Source organism: Triticum urartu, chromosome 1 (assembly GCF_003073215.2).
Source record: "Triticum urartu cultivar G1812 chromosome 1, Tu2.1, whole genome shotgun sequence".
Classification (NCBI taxonomy): Eukaryota; Viridiplantae; Streptophyta; class Magnoliopsida; order Poales; family Poaceae; genus Triticum; species Triticum urartu.
In genome coordinates, this window is record NC_053022.1 from 24303209 (window position 1) to 24318064 (window position 14856).

A 14856-nucleotide genomic window follows, 5' to 3' on the forward strand; every position below is an offset into this window, starting at 1 on the left:
CCTATGCCTCAACCATAGGTTATATAAAGTATGCCATGCTGTGTACCAGATCTATTGTATACCCTACCACTGAGTTTGGCAAGGGAGTACAATAGTGATCTAGGAGTAGATCATTGGGCAGCGGTCAAAATTATCCTTAGTGGAATAAAGGATATGTTTCTCGATTATGGAGGTGACAAAAAGGTTCGTCGTAAATGGTTACGTCGATGCAAGTTTTGACACTAATCCAGATGATTCTAAGTCTCAATCTGGATACATATTAAAAGTGGGAGCAATTAGCTAGAGTAGCTCCATGTAGAGCATTGTAGACATAAAATTTTGGAAAATACATACGGATCTGAATTTGGGTGTTAATCACATAGCGATGTGAACTAGATTATTGACTCTAGTAAACACTTTGGGTGTTAGTCACATGGAGATGTGAACTAATCACATAAAGATGTGAACTATTGGTGTTAAATCACATGGTGATGTGAACTAGATTATTGACTCTAGTGCAAGTGGGAGACTGAAGGGAATATGCCCTAGAGGCAATAATAAAGTTATTATTTATTTCCTTATTTCATGACAAATGTTTATTATTAATGCTATAATTGTATTAACCGGAAACATAATACATGTGTGAATACATAGACAAACAGAGTGTCACTAGTATGCCTCTACTTGACTAGCTCGTTGATCAAAGATGGTTTTGTTTCCTAGCCATAGACATGAGTTGTCATTTGATTAACGGGATCACATCATTAGGAGAATGATGTGATTGACTTGACCCATTCCGTTAGCTTAGCACACGATCGTTTAGTATGTTGCTATTGCTTTCTTCATGACTTATACATGTTCCTATGACTATGAGATTATGCAACTCCCATTTACCGGAGGAACACTTTGTGTGCTATCAAACGTCACAACGTAACTGGGTGATTATAAAGGTGCTCTACAGGTGTCTCCGAAGGTACTTGTTGGGTTGGCATATTTCGAGATTAGGATTTGTCACTCCGATTGTCGGAGAGGTATCTCTGGGCCCTCTCGGTAATACACATCACTTAAGCCTTGCAAGCATTGCAACTAATGAGTTAGTTGCGGGATGATGTATTACGGAACGAGTAAAGAGACTTGCCGGTAACGAGATTGAACTAGGTATTGAGATACCGACGATCGAATCTCGGGCAAGTAACATACCGATGACAAAGGAACAACGTATGTTGTTATGCGGTCTGACCGATAAAGATCTTCGTAGAATATGTAGGAGCCAATATGAACATCCAGGTTCCGCTATTGGTTATTGACCGGAGACGTGTCTCGGTCATGTCTACATTGTTCTCGAACCCGTAGGGTCCGCACGCTTAACGTTACGATAACAGTTTCATTATGAGTTTATATGTTTTGATGTACCGAAGTTTGTTCGGAGTCCCGGATGTGATCACGGACATGACGAGGAGTCTCAAAATGGTCGAGACATGAAGATTGATATATTGGAAGCCTATGTTTGGACATCGGAAGTGTTTCGGGTGAAATCGACATTTTACCGGAGTACCGGGAGGTTACCGGAACCCCCCGGTAACTTAATGGGCCTAGTGGAGGAAGATGAGAGGAGGCCAAGGGGCAGCTGCGCGCCCCGCCCCCAAGTCCGAATTGGACAAGGAGGGGGGTGGCGCCCCCCCTTCCCTTTTCCCTCTCTCTCTCCTTCCCCCCAAGTCCTAGTCCAACATGGAAAAGGGGGGGGGGAAGTCCTACTCCCGGTAGGAGTAGGACTCCTCCTGGCGCGCCCCTTGCCTGGCCGCACCTCCTCCCCCTTGCTCCTTTATATACGGGGGCAGGGGGCACCCCATGGACACAACAATTGATCATTGATCTCTTAGCCGTGTGCGGTGCCCCCCTCCACCATAATCCTCGATAATATTGTAGCGGTGCTTAGGCGAAGCCCTGTGACAGTAGAACAGCAAGATCGTCACCACGCCGTCGTGCTGACGAAACTCTCCCTCAACACTTGGCTGGATCGGAGTTCGAGGGACGTCATCGGGCTGAACGTGTGCTGAACTCGGAGGTGTCGTGCGTTCGGTACTTGATCGGTCGGATCGTGAAGACGTACGACTACATCAACCGCGTTGTGCTACGCTTCCGCTTTCGGTCTACGAGGGTACGTGGACAACACTCTCCTTGTCGTTGCTATGCATCACCATCTTGCGTGTGCGTAGGAATTTTTTTGAAATTACTACGTTCCCCAACAGTCGTGATTCCACTAAGGGACCCTTGAGGGCGGTCACCGAACCCGTGCACATGGCAACCCTTGGGGCGGTCACCGAACCCGTACACTTTGGCAACCCTTGGGGCGGTCACCGAATCCGTACACTTTGGCACCCTTGGGGGCGGTCACCGGAACCCGTCAAATTGCTGGGGGTGATCTCCACAACCTAATTGGAGACCCCGATACTTGCCCGGAGCTTTACACCATAATGATTGAGCTCCGGACACCACCAACCGTCTAGGGCGCCCAAGCACCCAAGAGGAACAAGCTCAAGGGTACCAAGCACCCAAGAGTAATAAGCTTCTCAACTTGTAACTTCCACGTATCACCGTGGAGAACTCAAACCGGTGCACCAAATGCAATGGCAAGGGTACACGGAGTGCCCAAGTCCTTCTCTCTCAAATCCTACCGAAGCAACCACTACTAGGGAAAACCCTGGTAGTAGCGCGGATTTTGAGGCTATCAGCAGCGCGTGCAGCCGCGCTACCAATAAGGCGCTACAGCTACTATTAGTAGTAGCGCGGTCTGTACCCGCGCTACTATATGGACTGTATCAGTAGCGCGTTTCCGGAACGCGCTACTATTAATTAGTTGTAGCGATTTCCTGGCCCCGCGCTACTGCTATATCTTTCATCATTTCCCCCCGGCTTCCTACCCCGTTTCAGCTTCAATAAACAGCAATTTCTAGATACTAGGTACTACTAGATATCAATTTCATAAAGCATTATAGGTACTAGGTAGTACCCCCTCGGTTCCAAATTACTCGTCGTGGTTTTAGTTTAAATTTGAACTAAAACCACGATGAGTAATTTGGAACGGAGGGAGTACTAGATAATAATTTCATATATACTCAACATGCATCCTCAAGCAGTACAAGGTGATATCGACGACGATCATCATATGTAGTTCTAGATAATATCGACGACGATCATCATATGTAGTTCTACATGATATCGACGACGATCATCATATGTAGTTCTAGATGATATAGCCACACACACACATATGTAGTTCTAGATGATATCGACGACGATCATCATCCTCAAGCCTGGGCGGTGTGTGTTCCTGATAGTTTAGGATGGCCTGTCCAACACGAAGATTCTTGCCAACGAGGAATCTCTTCCACCCAACCGAGTTTAAGTGTGTGCGGCCGTCTGTGTCCATGCGGTAAGTACAGGTGGTGACAGAGCCCCTTGCGGTAAGGCGTAGTCCAGCTGAGCCTTCTTCATCAGGCTCGATACCACAACTCACAGATAGGTTCTTTGGCAATTTCTGAATAAGAAAAACATATCAATTAATAAATAGCCTCGCACATACTCTTGCAAATATATTTCTATTAAGTCTAGATTTCTCCACTATCAAAGGACACAGTACTACGCATTTGTACTAACTAATCATGAATTCTACTAATAAGTATATATGGATTATCTACACTATTAATAGTTCCTTGGATTCTACACTAATAAGAGCATGTGATCAGACTCTACACTAAAGCATATCATCAACTAGATTTCACAAAGCATATCATTGGACTCTACACTAAGCATATCATCGGATTCACTAAGCATATCATCGATTAATTTGCATTTGTAAGTATAACAATAAAGCATATATATCATCAAATTACTACAGGCAGTACGTATAACATATCATTTCATGCCGATCGACCATGGTACTTGTCAGGCGGGTCACGAATGGCACCCCGACAAAGTCATCACGTGGCGGAATTATGTCCCATAGGTTGCACACCTCCTCCTCGCTCAGCCTCATTCTTTGAGCTATGATGGCTTCATGAAGTGGGTTCTCATCATCTTCATCGAGTGGGTCCTCATTATCTTCATCATCTTCGTCATCTTCATCATCTTCGTCATCTTCCACCAGGTTGAGATAAATGACAGCCAGCTTGGGTCTTTCTGCTCTGAAGGAGAAGCTGATCAACTCACCACCAGTAAGACGCATGTGGGCAAGGAAACGGGCCCATCCATCTCCAATCTGCGACATATTGCGTCCTTTCTCGACCTCCATACTGTACGGCCCCACAGGAGCCTCAAATGTCACAGTGTCTCCTGTCAGCTTGTTGAATTTCAACCTCACATTGCATGGGACGATCCGTGTAAAAAAAGCAAAATGACACAATGCAGTAATGCCAACACTAAAAATAAAATAGTTGTTACATTTCATCTAATTTCTTACCGCCGCATGACGAAAACTCGGCTGGAAGTAGATGCCGAATAGCTTGCCAGTTGCAAGGCTGCTGGCGCATCTTGACTTGCACAGTCGACATAGTGGTGGTGGTGGTGGCGCCATTTTCCTAAAGCAATATGAGCAAAGGATTAATGATTCATTTCACAGGAAAGAAAAATAGTAGCATCTGATATTTTTGGTTCTTCCGCGAGAAGCAATTTTATGGACAAAGCATTTCGGTGGCACCTATTGCCGAAAAAACTTTTCACAAATATGTACCAAATAAGGGTACCACCTACCAAGACATTTCATCTCATTTGGTCCCTATTGCCTAAGATAATTGATTAAAAAAACAAGTGGCAAATTTAACTAAATTGGCACCTACATTTTGCCAAAAAATAACTTATTACAAAAAAACAAAAGCATCTACGTATCCATGTACAGAAAAAATAAGAATAAAATGGTGCATACTAAATCAGCTAAATCAACTAGCCTACTAAATCCACTAGCATACTAAATCAACTAAATCAAAATGTTCTAAATCAACTAAATCAACTAGCCTACTAAATCAACTAAATCAACTAGTCTACTAAATCAACTAAATCAATATGTTCTAAATTAACTAAATCAACTACATACTAAATCAACTAAATCAAAATGTTCTAAATCAACTAATACAACTAGCCTACTAAATCAAAATGTAGCAGGGAGGAGGGGTTGTGGATGGAGGAGGGAGGAGGGAGAAGGAGGGGCGACTCGAGGAGGGAGAAGAGAGTAGGACGAAGGAGGAAGACGAAGTGAGGAGGGGCCAGCCGGCGGCGAGTGGAGGGAGGACGTAGGAGGAAGGCAGAGTGAGGAGGGACCGGCCAGCGGCGACTAGAGGGAGGACGGAGGAGGAGGCCGGTACCGAGTCTAGCGAGAAGGAGGAGGTGGCGGCGGCGCAGATCGGAGGAGGGGCGACGGGGGAGGACCGGCGTGGGGGGTTGAGGGGGAGATCGAGTGAGTGTGAGTGTGAGTGGATCGGATAGGTCGGAGAGGGGGGAGATGGAATGGCTTAGCAGTAGCGCGCTATAGCAAAAGGCGCTACTGCTAAACGACCTAGCAGTAGCGCCTTTCACAAAGAGCGCGCTACTGCTATGTGTCAGCATGTAAAAATAGACATAAAAAATACATTGATCATCAATGATCTTTTTGTGTACAATCTGATTTGTCAATATGAGTCCTCATCACAAATTCTACACATAGAGTTCAATGTAGACCAAGTGGTTGTGAAAGTTTGAGAAGTAACATATTTAAGGTGGTACAAACTCTCTTCACAAAGCGAGGTGGGACTAAATTTTTTAGTAAACTTAGCAATAGCGGTTATTGTGTAAATGCGCTACTGCTATGGTCCCTAGCAGTAGCGCTCTTCATATTAGCGCGCTGCTGCTAGAACTAGCCTCGCGGCGGCGTCGTGGCAATTATAGCAGTAGCGCGTCTTATAGTGGGTGCGCTACTGATACATTTATTTCAGCAGTGAGGTTTGTGCACGCGTGCTGCTGCTAGTTAGCAGCAGTGCCTTATTTAAAGCGCGCTGCTGGTAAGATTCTGTGTATAGGCTTTTCCCTAGTAGTGACTAATGCTAGGGAGGAAAATGAGAGGAAGAACAAGAAGAACACCAAGAACTCCAAGATCTAGATCCAAGGGGTTCCCCTCACATAGAGGAGAAAGTGATTGGTGGAAATGTGGATCTAGATCTCCTCTCTCTTTTCCCTCAAAAACTAGCAAGAATCCATGAAGGGATTGAGAGTTAGCAAGCTCGAAGAAGGTCAACAATGGGGGAAGAACACAAGCTCAAAGGATAAGGCTCAATGGGGAAGAAGACCCCATTTTATAGGTGGGAAAAAATCCAACCGTTACCCCACATCTCAGCCCGCAGAGAGCGGTACTACCGCTCGATGGAGTGGTACTACCGCACTAGGCAGCGGTACTACTGCTAGGCCCAGCGTAGTACCGCTTGAGCTTTGCACAGAGGCTGGAAAGAAGGGGCAAGGAGGAGGCGGCCCCCGAGCGGTACTAGTAGCGGAGGTAGAGCGGTACTACCGCTCGAGAGCGGTGCTACCGCGCCTACTACCGCCCAACCCGACACGAGAGGCGATGCCCTCGAATTGAGGCGGTACCAGCGCAGAACAGAAGCAGTACTATCGCTGATGACCACGAGCGGTACTACCGCTGAGAACAGTGGTACTACCGCTTGAGGCTGTCAGCGGTACTGCCGCTCAGGCCTGGCGGTACTGCCGCTGACTCCTCCCAAGTGCCACTTCCACGAAAACAAATATACTCCAAGAAAAACCAGAACTGGCACAACTTCTGCAAATGAGCTCCGAAATGAGCAAACTCAAGCTTGTTGGATAGATGACGATGAGTAGCATCCAACAGCTTCTGCAAATGGTTATAGTAAGAAGAGGCAGGGGAGGTATGCCTAACAAATAGAGGAGTGAAACCTCAAACAGAGAAGAACCGACATGATCTCCAACATTGAAAACATCATAGAAGATGCATGTGAACTCCGTTTTCGATGAACTCGAGCTTGTCATCAAGATGACCATAAGCTCCAAATCTCACAAGGAGAAGAACCAAACAAGAACCAATAAAGATGATGCAATGATGCAATGGTTTGAGCTCTCTATGAACGATACGATCAAGCTACTCATCGAGAGGCCCCCTTGATAGTACGGCAACCGATCCTATAACCCAGTCTCCCAACTACCACCATGAGACCGGGAAAATAGAAAACCTATCAAGGGCAAACCTTTGCCTTGCACATAGTCCACTTGAGCTAGATGATGACGATCTTGACTCCCTCAAGATGGACCACCTTTCTTGATTGCGTTGGCTCGGTGAAGACTAGTTGATTGCTCCCCCATACTCCACTATGGGTGAGCCACTCTTTGGCACAACTTCACAAGTCCATTGTCGCCACAATGGACGGCAAGCTTCAAGCATGATATCTTCGTGATGCTCCACTTGAACTTGCACACCACAACATGACTAATCTTTGGATAATTCCTTAATAGCACCTTGGTCAACTCATAAACTCATGACCAATCTTTGGATAATTCCTTAATAGCACATTGGTCAACTCATAAACTCCTTAAAACCAATACATGGACTTCAAGAAATGCCTATGGACAAATCCTTCAAATATAACTTAATGCAACTATTAGTCCATAGAGAATGTCATCAATTACCAAAACCACACATGGGGGCACCGCATGTCCTTTCAGCAACCTTCAATCAAGATTGTACAATGACCTGGTCCGGCAGCTGTCCATATACAATCCTTTCAAAGCCATCACAGTTAGCTATATTCATAGATTTTAAAGCAGGTAGATTTTTGGGCTTTAACAAACTTGGAGGAAAGCTATCACCCCCAAATTTATCAATTATAAGATGTTCCATGCTCGAAGGAGGATGCAAGCCTTCCAAAACTCCGTTATGACTGGTCCTCAATTTGCACCGACCGTCCTGCCAATGTAGGTTCAAATCCTTGAGATATTGCTTGTCAACAAGCCTAGCCTCAACAGCTTCCTTCCTACTTTCCACGTAAACCAAACGACGTATATATAGCTGTCCACTAAGCTGATTCATGCCCTTCAACTCACCAATTCTCCGCCCATTCCCTTCCACAATTGTAAAATAGATCAAACTCTATAGAGATGGCATATTTCCAAGCCCGCTTATTTTAGACAACACTATACTGGCTTCTTTTAGCTGTGCTAGACGACGCAAGTTAACTAGCTTTGTCACATCCAGATGAATTGTTTCCAAACATGAACGATCGGCATAAAAGTACTGTAGGCTGTGAAGAAACCAAAATTTCTAGGTTATTTCTTGCATACTAGTATCAGATATGTCAATATAACGAAGGCTGTTCAACTAAAAAATGCTTTTGGGTAGCTTTACCAGCTGCTTGAAACCCTTCAGGCTCAAAAAGAGAATGTTGGGGAGATGGTGGAACCATGAAACCTCAGCCTTGAGTCTCATTCCAATCCTAAGCGAATGCATTTTCTTCAAATGTAGAATGCCTCCTATTCTTCTCGGAGCTTCATTATCCACCTCGATTGACATATGGCGAATTGTTTGGACTTGTCTATGAAGGTCCATGTAGCTCAAACCTTGCATCAGGAAGCACTCACCCACAGAAATAAACTGTGCCATGTCATGGATCAAATCATGCTTGACATATCTATGTTCATTAGGGAACTTGGGATCAATCTGAAAAAGGAACCTGCTTCTTAAATCATCCATATGTCGATACCCCATTTCTTCAAGGCGCATGCTCCCGTCAGTTTCAACAAAGCACAGTGCCACCCAAAATAATCAATAAAGTGGTCGAGAATAATCAATAAAGTGGTCGTATGCATCTCCCAGATGCAGAGGCCGGGGGTCATCCTCCTTTTCTAAAATAAAAAAAACAGTGCCACCCAAAATGCAACTATCTCATCTCTTTTAAAGCTATAATCTTCCGGAAATATAGAGCAAACAGCAAAGCATCTCTTTAGATCCCATGGGAGATACAAGTAGCTTAGTTGAAGGGCCGGTAATATCTCATTCTCCTCATATGATAGCTGCCACAGTTCGTTGTTCAGGATGTCTCTCCAATGTCGCTCAGTCAAATTGCCATTGAACAAGCGTCCCAGTGTTTTCGCAGCTAGAGGAGAGCCGCACAACCTATCAGCAATGCTGTGACCAATGTCTTGCAACTCAGGGTATGACTTTGGGTCATGCTTGCCGAATGCACACTTGCTGAAAAACTCCCAAAATATATCAGTAGGTAGGCCTTTGAGTTCAACAGGAATAATATTGCTGACAAAGTCAACCTTGGGAGATCTTGTAGTTAGCAAGACCATGCTGCCACCAAGTCCAGTTCTGAATGGTGTATAGAATGCTTCCCATTCCTTCATAGCATTCGGCCACACATCGTCCAACACCAACAGAAACTTTTGGTTTATCAGCCTCTCCTTCAGTTCCTTGAGATGCAAATGCAGTTTCATCAGGTCTTTGTGCTTGAACCTGCCCCACTCATCATGGTCGAGGAGGACATGGGCCCTGGGCAAGGCTCACCGCTCAGCTGGATCTCCTCAGCGAAGCTGGCTCCAACAGAGAAGATCCATTGCAGCGCCTCCATGGTTGCCATGCTTGGCTCCTCGACGAGGGCGTCGTCATCGTGCTCTCCGACAGCGACGACGATGTCGCTGCGCCGAGCCAGCGAGTCCGCAGTGGCGATCCAGGGCAGGGCTGCAGCAAGGACACCCCGAGCGATGGCGACAACGGCTGTGACGACTACACCGCCTTCTACAACTCCTCGGCATGAACTAGGAGTAGCTTTTTTTATATGTTTTTATATGTAAATTCACCAAATATCAATGAAATCACCTATATTTCGTCCAAATTTACTGAATGTCGTCAAATTTGGGCTTTTAAAAAAAATCACTCATACCGATGCGGGCGCGGCTAGGAATCAGTCCCCACCCCCGCCGAAATTATCGCCCGTAGGCCCCCAAGAGGCGTTATTTTTCACATAAAAGCGTTCTTGAGGGGCCGAACGGCTGAAGATGCTCTTCGGAACCACCGTTTTAGAAACTTTGATGTGTTTGACATCAAAAAACACCACGGCTTAAAAAAAATTCATACTCGCACAAATACCGTAGTGTTTTTGCAGTATTTAAAAAAGAGGTCTTGGCCTATTTTTTCTTGACCAGACTGAGAAAGAAACTGTGTTTTTTTTGAATCTGTAGTATTCATTGACCAGACACTGGAATACTGATTATTGTGTTGTCAAACTAGGCCCGAGTACATTTACCTTACCTCCTCCTATAGGCACAAGGTCAATGATAGGAGACACATTTTTGGAGTTCTCCATACTCAAACACGCCGGTAATACCGGGCCTAGTATATAAACAGCGGCAGGATTTCGCATCATAATGAAATCTGAATAATGAAGTGAAGAGCGCCCAGTGAAACCTCAACTGTTAATACACAACAAGAGTAGTTTACAAGTTCCCATTTGCAACTAACTAAACCATGACTGAATTTCAGCATGTAGAACTCTGGATGCTGGTTGAATCAACGAAGCGTTTGCATATAACCAGGTAGTTAACGACTTAACGTCGTGAGCGACTCATGAGTGAACCAATTTTTGTCTGAATATTTAAGTTACAATCAAGTTCCACACAGATGGAGATCTTCTTAATGTAATGCAGATGGGAGTAACTCTTAACAGCAGTAAACAAATTGAAACAGTCTGTTTCCATTTCACACGTCAAGCAAAAATGAATATCATAAATCATATAGCAACTATAGAGACCACTTTTATCTGAGCTTCAGGCAACGAGAATGATAGCTTCAAGCACCATCCCTAAAGAGAGAAAATATCAGCCCGTCAGGAAGCTTCTTGAAGATATGGCGAAAATACATATAACATTCAAGGAGAAAACCAATTAACTTGATTGCAGACAGCATGAACTATTTAAATTTCGTAATAATAAAAGTAGCCATACCTCCTTTCATTCTTCCATCTCCAAGAGAGTTAACCTGGGATGGTTGGGATGGAGATTTGCTTCCTTCCTTATGGCAACTTCTGCAGCCACAGCTTCAGAAGACGTGGCATCCCGGTTCTGAAGAATAACGTGTACATCTTTCAGATACGGCAGGTGCTCAATACCTAAGTAGAACCCATATGCCTTTGCCATTGACACAAAGAACTGCACCATAAACTCCTCGAGCTTTGGCAGTGCCCCTTCCTCAAACAGAAGGATCCCTGCACCTTCATCAAAAGGTTCATAAACGAACTCCTTCAAACATCGGAATCCTCTGCCTTGCAAAACAAGCCTGTCTTTATGGACCGTGTTGGTATAAAGTTTCAGAGAAAGTAGTGCAGGCAGCTCTCCAAGTATGCCAAGAGCCTCCTCTGTTATTACACCTAAATTAATGTTCAGGTATGCAAGACTGGTGAGTGCTGGAGTAATCCACTTTGGCAGTTTTGATAAACAGTACTCGGTGGTGCCCATCACAAATGTTTGGAGGCAAGATGGAAGAGGAGACCAGGAATCTAATAACTCGAATGGAGATGAATCACCACCATTTATATACACGGACTGGAGTTTGTGGCTTCCAAGCTTGCATAGTGAGGAATGAAACATCTCTAGATGACTCTTGTACTCATGAGATTCTTCACCTTTCTCCGTGAAACATACATGGAGTACCTTCAAATTGATCAGGCTCCCTAGCTCCTTCACTGCACCTACTGAACTCGTGGTAATATCAAAGCCTGAGATCTCCCTTAAGTTTGTCATATTCCCAATCCCGATTGGTATCTTCCATAAATGATTGCCAGGGAGTAGATGTTGTAGTTTAGTGAGCTGAACAATTCTCGCCGGCAAGTCTTTGATTGCTGTACCCCTTAAATCTAGCATCTCTAGATCATGTAGCATCATAATTCCAGATGGTAGTTCCGATATGTTTGTTCCGCAAAAGCTTAGGTACTTTAGCTGGAACAGGTTTTCTATACCATCCATATCATACTCCGTCAGGCCCCGACAACCTTCAAAATCTAGTACACGTAAAGTTTCAAACTTAGCAAGACTGGGCAAGTGCTTGATGCATCTTGATGCTGTTATTATAAGAGATCGGACATGGCTTAGTTCTTTCTTTGCCAATACAGATGCAAGCTCCTGGTCAATGTCCTGAATCGACAATCGTCGAATAGAACACTGAGAATTTTCCCAAACAGTCTGACTGCCATTCACCACAGTGATGAAATTTTCTTCAATGGATTTTGAAATGATAAGTTCAAGCATCATGTCATGAACTCGACAGGCACGAACCATCCCATCATAACCAATGTCCACTGGTTGGACCAGGCTTTTATTGATAAGCTCGTAAAAATAACTTTCTGCAACCTCTTGAAAGCTCCTCCCACGCTCTTCAGAAATAAAGCCTTCCGCAATCCATTGCCTCACCAACCTTTCTCTGTCAATCACATAATCCTCAGGGAAATTACTTAAGTGCAACAAGACAGTCTTGAGGTTTGGTGGAAGATCATTATAGCTCATGGATAGTATGTTTTTCATTCCCTCTAGACTCTGGTTTCCGTCCAAGTCAGAACCAATTGATCTTTTTACCTTCTCCCACTCTTCTTTGACACGTGGTCTTGTTAGCTAATAAACCAGTTATACTGATAATAGCCAATGGTAGGCTTCCACACTTTTTCAAGATAGTATTTGAAACTTCAATAAGCATATCAGGGCAGCGGTCATCTGGACCAAAGATTCTGTTAAAAAATTGTCTTTCAGAGTGGATGTCGCTTAGAGGTGTCATTTCATAGATCCGGTCAGCACGATCTGGATAACAAGATCTTGCTACTTCTAATATGCGTGTTGTAGTTATAATTCTGCTTGAAGAATCATTCTCTGGAAAAGCACAGTTGATTGCTTTCCATGCTAATGCAGACCATATATCATCAATGATGACAAGATACCTAATACAGGGGAGTATGAGTATAAATCAATTAGGATATAGATATAATTGCACTATAAAAGAAAAACAATCGTAAAATTCCTATCAGCCTATAAACCATGCAATGGCAAGCACAACTAGAGGTGCAATGGAGTTCATACTCTGCACATCAAAATTACATCCTCGAAACAATTAACTAGAATAATGATATTTGCACATAACGCATATTTCATAGAAAATAATTAGCAATACCATATATTACCTTTTATCTTGTAATAGTTCTCTTAGCTTTGAGATGGATTTCTGTTCATCCCAAGTATCCATATCTTTTGTGAATTCAGCATTGCAAGACACCTGTGAGATTAAATCCTTGATGATTTTCTTTCTATCTGGCTTTTGAGAGATCGACACAAAAGCATGACAATCAAAACGCCCATGAATCTTGCGGTAGACTTCATTCGCCAGTGTTGTCTTTCCCAATCCACCAAACCCAACAATCGACAACACCCTGCGATGAAGCTTGTTTTCTTCTTCCAGCATCCACTTGGCAAGCTCGTCCCTTGGACTATCAATGCCAACAAGGTGTGCCTCCTCGGCGAAAAGAGCAGCCAACCGGGGATCCACGGTTGCATGGACCGGGGTGCTAGAAGCAACATCATCCAGCTTGTAGCTGGTCTTGAGCTCTTTCACTTCCTTGATACGTAGCTTCAGATCGTCAATTCGGCTGGCGATCCCACGCCAAGCTCCAAGCGTCTTTAGACGCCTAGCAGTCTTGCGGAAGTACTCCTTGAAGCCACCATCATGACTCTCACCGTTGCCGAGGTGGCGAATGAACTTGTCAAAAAGATCCTCGGTATCATAGGCCAACTCCCTGACCAGCGATACCCATATCTTCACCTGGTCATCAGGATTCTCATTCTCTAGCTTGGTGTACTTCATTAGCGCACCATGCATGCTGGTAAACTCTGTCCGGAGCGATCGGATCTCGCGGCGGACCCTTTTGAGGCGGCCGCACTCATTGGCGAGCAACTCGGCGAGCTTCCCAAGCAGAGGACCCAGCGCGCCCAGTGCGGGGGTCACCACAGGCGCCATAGGTCTCCTCCCTCACCTCCCGCCCTGTCGGGTTCACCACGCTCAGTCTTTGCGGAGAAGCTTGGGCTGCCACCACTCAAACATCAATAGCACGAACGAGAACAAGAATCAAACACCTGCAGCACGGATCGAGCAAAACATGAAGCAGAGCATGAGCAGCACAGAACTCATACCCGCCGGAATGACAATGTCCAGCCGAATTGCCGTGTAACGCCGCCGCACCGCGAGCGCAGCGCAGCCTCGGTTTGGCGAGGGTGACCGGGCGCGTCAATGAGATCCGCGAGCCTGCAGGGGAAGGAGAGCCGCCGCCGCCATGGAGTGGAGACTGGAGAGTGGAAACCTAGCTAATGGGGTGGGGTGGGATCTGTGGATGGATGTAGTGGACTGCCATGGGCTTGGGATTGGCCCATCGCTGTAGAGCCGAGGGAGTTTCCGAGCAATTGCGGAACTGTAGATGCTCAGTGATTGATGGGGGCTCTCTTTCTGAACTTGCGAATGATTGAATGATTAAGCCGTCGCTGTGGACGGGATCCCACGCCATCGAGGAAAGGCCAGCGGGAAGAGCGTCCGCGGACGAAAGGCTTCATCTCCGGCGGCGACGGAGGATTGGATCGCGTGCAGCTATTGGCAAGACCAGGCTCTGTGTGTTCGGGGGCCGGTGTCATACACACACGGACATCAAATCTGCCCCTCAAACACCAGCTTGTTTTCTTTCTTTCTTTTTTCTTCCTTTTTTAAGAGAACCACGTATTCATTCATAATAGTAGCAATATACATGTAATACGTAATCTCTTTCCTCCTCCACAACAAAAGCTCTTCTTCTTCCATCGGCGCCG

The 14856-nt window shown here is 45.1% G+C and overlaps 1 pseudogene; it reads right to left on the reverse strand.

Moving 5' to 3' along the window:
• Positions 1-10595: 10595 nt before the first annotated feature.
• Positions 10596-14650, reverse strand: LOC125543911 (annotated as a pseudogene).
• Between the last annotated feature and the right edge of the window lie 206 nt (positions 14651-14856).